Here is a 7,173-nt window from a genome sequence, read left to right on the forward strand (position 1 = left end):
CAAAAAGACAACAGATTTATTTTGCTCTAATTCAACACCTAGCTCTTCTCAAACACTTTAACAGCTTCCAAGAGCCATCTTCATCACACCTATCATTACCCACTTAGTTCTGTGACTTTATGTTTATAGATTTTTTAACAGAATACCGAGACTATTAAAAAAGATTAAAGCTACTGATGTGACATTAGCAGAAACTCTGAAAGGCTTCAGTCAGACAACATATTCTTGAATTCTTCCCAGCTTGCAAACAACTCAGTACTAATCCCAACAACATCACAATCTTCAAAACTCACATGTAACTTAATTCAGTTCTTAGCTGATATGAAGATGCAATTCTGTCTGGAAAATACCAATGGGAATTAGTGCATCAATACATTTTTACTTAAAAACTCAATACCTCAGAGTCTGATATCTCCATTATTAGTTTACTGTGTTTGGAACCAAACTACATGGCTTTTACACGACTGCCTGTCTAACAAACTTTGATGGACAACACTTGCACCTCATTGGAGATACTTTAAAAACTTGAGCACACGTCAGAAGATACACTGCAGAGAGGTACAATTTCAGAAGAGCAGTACTGGATTATTACTCTCCATCTCTTCCCAAAGACTGGCACCAAGATTTTGCAACGACTGACCTTTACACTTGGAATATCAGCAAATTATTATTTAATCATAAGTGAAACCAACCAGGTGATTTGCCTTTGTTCAGAATTCCTTTATATGAATTAAAAAAAAAATTTTATTAATTAAATAATATTACCACTCTGTGGGTATAGATAATCCCGAATTGGCTTGGAGTTCAATGAAATCTGGAGAGGTTCATTAGCTTAGATGCAGCACCACAGGAATGTAGTTAAATGGCTTCCAAAGCCATTTTGGGTCCAGCAGAGGTACATAACTGATTTGTTTCAGCTTGCATCTTGCGCTCACAAAACTGCCAGACCCAAAATGACTCCATGCTGACCTAGTTTGGATGCCTCTGATCTTAAGTCCCAGGACTCGGGCATGCAACAGCACGGTGGAGAAGCATTTAGCCATCCCGTATCTCACCCATAGTCCTGCGCGGCTTTTTTTATACAGACAGAACTGCACCACGGCACAAACTAAGGGGATCAGCAACAGCATCCAGGCTCCCACAGTACTGCCCAAGCAGGGCCACTGCTGAGCCAGAACTAATGCCCGGGTGATTATTTGCAGTTGGGTGAATCCATCCCAGACTTCCCAAGCATCTGACAGTAACCAGAGCATCCAGTGTTGCCCCAGTTATGTACGATGTGCTGCTCCTCATGATCCTGCATAGCAGAGAGTTGATTACAGGACATTCCAATCAACAGAACATAAATCCGCTTGAAGAAACCAAAAACTAAAGATAGCCCTGAAGAGTTCAGTTTTAATTAGTGCAAAACAGTATCTCATTTTTTCCATCTCACAGGACATTATAGCATACTTCATATATTATATAATACTCTCAAATAGAGAGAAAAATTAAAATCCTCGTGAGGTTTATTTCCCCTTTTTCTTTTCTCTTCAGGATGACACTTATCAAATAGTGAAGTGTCAAATAATATCATTTCAGTATATCATAATCCAAAGGAACACTCAAATTTTATTAAAATCTTATTATGTGGTTCTTATAAAAGTTTTGTTTCTTTTTGTTACTTCATCTTGTAACCTCCAACACTCCAATGAAACCTCTTGTCACTCTTCTTGGAGTTGCAATCTAAGCACCCAAGACACCATGATTCTATTTTTAAGCTTCCCTAAAATAATCGAGCAGGTTTTTTATGGAGGGCACGAAATTTCCATCCTCAGAGAAAGACAGAACTCAACTGGACAGGCCCTGATCAGCCTGATCCAGCTGGTCATGCTTTGAGCAGAGGCCAGACCAGATGTGACCTCCAAAGGTCCCTTCCAATCTGAATTATTCTGTGATTATATTATCTGTCCGCAGTACTGGAGTTGCCTGTGGTGCAACACAAAGAGGTCAGAAGTTGTGCACTGCCTCCAAGGAGGCTGAGTGGAAGTCTCAGCATACTAAAGAATGGGCAATCACCGAGGAATGTCACTGACATTACTAGAATAATTCTGAATTTTTAGGCAGCAGCAAAAGCAAAGCATTCTCTTTTCTCATGCTGTTTTTATATTGCTTTATGTCAAATTCTCTCTCTATTTTATGACTAAAACTCTAGTGGCATTAATTATTTCTCACTTGATTTACATTGACAGAAAGATGACAACGCTTTTGCGATTTTAATTACCATAATTAATTACCATAATTGAGAATATTCAAATGAACATGTATTTGCAAAAACTTCATTCCCTCCCTCTCCCATTTAAACTCCGTATGAACTCACTAGGTAACCCACATTACAAGTTGCAGGAGCAAAGAATAACTAATGAAGACAGTTTCTATCCCAACACATCATGAAGAAGTACACAGCCCTCTCTCTTTAATGAGAAAACTTCAGTGTGTCACAATGCCTTGAAACAAAAAAAAAATATTTATACGTAAAAAATTATAATTGGTAGTGGGTCCCATATAGCCAAATGATATCTCTAAACCAATCACTAAATTGCCATATGCTCTGTTCAAAGCAATTAGCCAGCTCCCTACCACGATTCTCCAGAAATAACTGCGCTTTGCAATTGCCCAGCTGGGCATTTAAAATGTTTCACAAAGGTCTGGTGCCATCCATTTGGTGGAAAAGGACATCAAATCATCATGGTCCTTGCAAATTCATCCAATTTTTATTTTGGAGACCAAATGTTGAAAAAGAATAACATGCAGTAACAAAACTCTGCAAATGTGAATAACTGCAAAGTAACACTGTAGATACTTATAAGGAGCACTAATGCAACTAAGAAAAGTCACACATCTCCAGATTTGCTCCTAATTTACTCATTTTAAGACAAAGACTTATGTATAAAATGCACTCAAACCACGCAACATTGACTTTCTAGTCTAAAACTGGGATACATATTCATTCCTTGCCCACACAGAGGTCCTCAGAGGTGCATCAAGAAACACGCTCATTCTTTGACTGAAGGTCCTCTTCTCTTGGGGCTTTAAAAAAAACAACAACAAAACAACCCACCTTGAACGTTCTCTTTCTATGAAGTGTATATTGCAGCAGGCCTAAAGCAAGACCTGACTGAGAGATGTATGAGCAGTAAAAAATAATCATTCATTTGCTATACATTTGTAGTCAAAAGACAAGAAAAGCCCTAAAACCAGCGACCAGAGCCTGAGTCCTCCACTCCCAACAGCACAGGTATGAAGCCCCTGTTCTTCTCCCAGAGCGTTCCCTGACACCTGGCCAGCTGCCAAGGGGCTCAGCATCCACATCACGGGTGGAAAGACCTTCTCTCTATGCTTGGGAGACCTTCAGATGTGGCAAAGTGATGGGCTTCAGCCACCTCCCGCAGAATACCTGAAGGCCAGGCCAAAGTTGGACACCGGCAACACTGGATACACACAGCTCCTCTCACAGGTTTCTTATACCCGACTGGCGGAGGCCGGCTTCCCTGCTCTGCCTTGCTCACCTAGCTGCACTCGAGACCCCTTATGGTCACTGCATGGAGACTGAAAGCAGCAAACCAAGCAATAAACAGTACTCTGCACTGCACTCTGAGCTCTTTGGGGGAACCTGCATCTTCCACTAGCTGCATAAGGACTTCTGCTGCAGAACAAGTGTCTCTATGTATTCTTACCACTTTCTTCTGTGTTTTTGTTTTCTTTTAAGCAAGTATCAGATTTTTGATACTTCAACTGAAGTATGAAGAAAACCAGGTATTTTATCAGCATTTAAAAGTAAAAATATCCTAATCAAAGGAAATCAACTAAAAGCCTTCTTCTTTCCTCCAAACACACAGAAAACAAAACTGTCCTCAAATACTAAATATTATAATTTTCACAGCACAGTTCAACAATATTCTCTCTCAATCTAGTTGTTAAAAATGTGCCTGAAGAGTATAATAAGAACATCTGGCTGGATTAATTAAATTCTTGTTTTTCATAAGGAGAATTTATTCTTATATCCTTCAAATTTCCCAGTATCAAATCCTCTCAGTCACAGTATGAACTTTGTAACATATTTCCCAAGTACACTCCTCTGAATTTCACAGAAATAATTCATCTGATCAGTCTGCAGCATACAGACCTGGCATATCTACATATTTGCAAATGCAAAATGTATCCTCTCCGGAACTACTACAGACATTGAAGTATATTAGGAGCCTCAGATTTGACTCGTGTGTAAAAGCCTCAGGAAAAAGGCAAAGGCAAAGCAGAAAACTTGGACCGTTCTCCTCTTTAGGTCTAGTTAATAGGCTTGTTTTTACAGAACAAAAGAACAGAGCATAAATATTCAATTCCTGTGACACACGAACACTAGATTGTTTTCCTTTTGGTGTGGATAACGCTCCTGTTCACATTTTTATTTGCTAACATACGTACATTTGTAACATACGTACAACTTGACAGCTCCGCACTTGAGGAGATGGCGAAGATGGGAGGCACTTCTCAGTTTTAGCAAGGGTGGGAATACAAGGGTTGAGGGACAAGCATACGAGCATTATTTTTTTCATAAAGTTAGGTCACAGAGTATAGTTCAGCTTTTCACTGGGACAAAAAACATTATTTGCAAGACTTTAAATTGGCAACACAATTCTTAAAACTAATTTTATTCTTTTGGTATTATTTTATAAATAAATAATGTGAATTAGTATTTAATTGTTTCAAACTGGGATTTTAATTTTTCACCTATCAGTATGGGAAATCTCCTGGCAGCTCCGAAGGCTGTGTGGAAATTGAATTTTTTGTTAATTATAAATTGGTTTTGCTGTAATTGCGGAGGCTTTAATTGCAATATTTTAATTAAGTGCTTGAAGCAACACAATGCCGGCTTTTTGCTGGAGACTAGCTTATCTAACAGTCTGGAGTTTCACTTTTACTCAGCTCCCATGCCGAACATACCCACGGCTAAATAACCACTTCTGACTGCTGCTTCTAACTGGCTAAGGACATGCAAAAAAACCAGTGAGCGAATTCAACTACACACCTTAGACCCTGTTAATAATATGGGCAGTAAAAAGGGGTAGTTACGACTGTTAAAAAAAAAATTGAGAGTGAGTGAAAGAAAGTTAATAGTCACAGCATCTCGTTCGAAACCTACTGTGATCTGCACAGATATACACCCTGCCTTCTGGCAACCCTCCTGGGAGAGCCAAGAGGCAGACAGGGCTATCAGATTGCTCTCCGACAGACGGACAGACTACGGCAAAACACACGCTCCTGCAGGGACCGCTGCTCTCTTCTTCTCCAGACAGGGTATCAAAATTGGGAGCGCCTGGAAGGTTCCTCAATAGCAATATTAACACTACTAAGATTTGAGGAGTGTGGGGAGAGGGGGAAAGGTTGATTGCTTTTCAACAGCTTCATTTCCACGTTTGAACACTCCAGAAACAACACGATCTGTCCCTGGGGCTCCTTCTGAAGACACTCACATATAAAGTGGTGCGTAGAAGTACAGAGGAAACAGAGAATAGCAGCAGCAGAATTTCATACTTCTAAAACACTATTTATCCAAGAATTTTGGATAAATTTCTGGAAAGAGGGGTCAGATAGGTGCTATTATTCTGAAAACATGGGCAAGAAGAGCAGAACAGTATCGCTGATCACCTGCACCAAGTCTACCCGCAAACACCCGCATGGCTGCTTTGAGAACCAGGCTATAAAACAATTTATCTGTTATCATTGTGTTGGGAAAAAAACCCCAAGCACCAACAACTACAGAAATTGCTTCTGCAGTATAACAAATGAGTTAAACCACATTTCTATTTCACTGTAGTTCACACCAAGAGTTACTTGCACTGAAACCACATGAGAACCATAAGAGGCAAGTAGTTACAAATGAAAGATACTGAAATATATGCCTGGGTTAACAAGATTTGTGAAGAACTTTCCATGCATTGAAATAACAGGAAGATACTGTTATTTTAAAAAGCTCTCCTCCTTTCTACTGAGGAGTGCCCTTATCAATCAAATAACCTAAGACTGAACAACAGAAAACTACAACAAGATTCCACTGTATTTGACAGTAGATTAATTAAATTACAGAAGAACATACATTATCTTCCCTCCAGCAGAAAACACTTAGGACGAAAAGGGAGAAGGACAAGTACTTACTGCAATTATGTAAAAACTCCAGACAAAACATCATTTCAGAAAACAAGTGATGGCTAGGTCAAGTAACTAGGTAGAGTAATACTTCAAAATGTAGGAGTGGAGCACTGCAGGGTGTTTCTTGCCCTGTTTTGCTCATACGCCTGTTCTTTACTGGTTAGTACAATTCATTCTGACTTTCCAAAGGGAAAAGTCTGCCAACGAATTTTAGAAGCCAAGGGAGAAAGATTAGCATTAGGAAATGAGTAGGTCTGGGCTTCAAAATCCACCTTCTCCAACCTCTCCTTCTTCCACCTAAAGTGCATAACAAAGCTGTTACAAAACCACATGTTGCAGTGATAAAAACCCCCCATCTTGTTCTTTTAAAACCTCTGAGTCAAGAATATGACCAAAATCACGCCTGAAAGTTAAAGAGGTTTGTCAAGAGTTTCCAGGATAAAATTTTCACAAAAAAATAAGGAATTCTCAGCTGATGGAGATCATTTTAGCTCCTTTAATCCACATTGCTATGCTGATCCAACCCCAGCTGAAAATCTGAACCTTCTTTTGTGTCATGCTATTTTTAAGTAGCTAAATTTCAGCCTTGAGTACAATTGTTCAACCCTATGACGTGGTCCTGAAAGACAAGTACAGTGCAAGTAAAAAAGAGCCATCACTAACATGTTCCAGTCACTCACCGAATCCTTCATGTGCCCAGGAATTCTTACTAGTGCTATTAAATTACCTACAGCTGTTCCTGAGGCTCTGCTGGGACCCACAGTGATGCAGGGCAAACCCTCCAAAAGTGGAAGCTTTCCTGCTTTTAACATTCCATCTCTTTCAGATCACTTATGCCACCACAGTTTTCTATTAGTCACCTTGGTGGCCTGTAATATTATCACTCAGAGAGGGCGAGGAATAACCCCAGCTTCCGTGTCACATTACCCAATCTCTTCTTCCATCACTTATTTTCCTTAGGAAAAGAACTGTAGTATCTCTTCCCAT

This window comes from Apaloderma vittatum, unplaced genomic scaffold (assembly GCF_000703405.1).
Source record: "Apaloderma vittatum isolate BGI_N311 unplaced genomic scaffold, ASM70340v1 scaffold5874, whole genome shotgun sequence".
NCBI lineage: Eukaryota > Metazoa > Chordata > Aves > Trogoniformes > Trogonidae > Apaloderma > Apaloderma vittatum.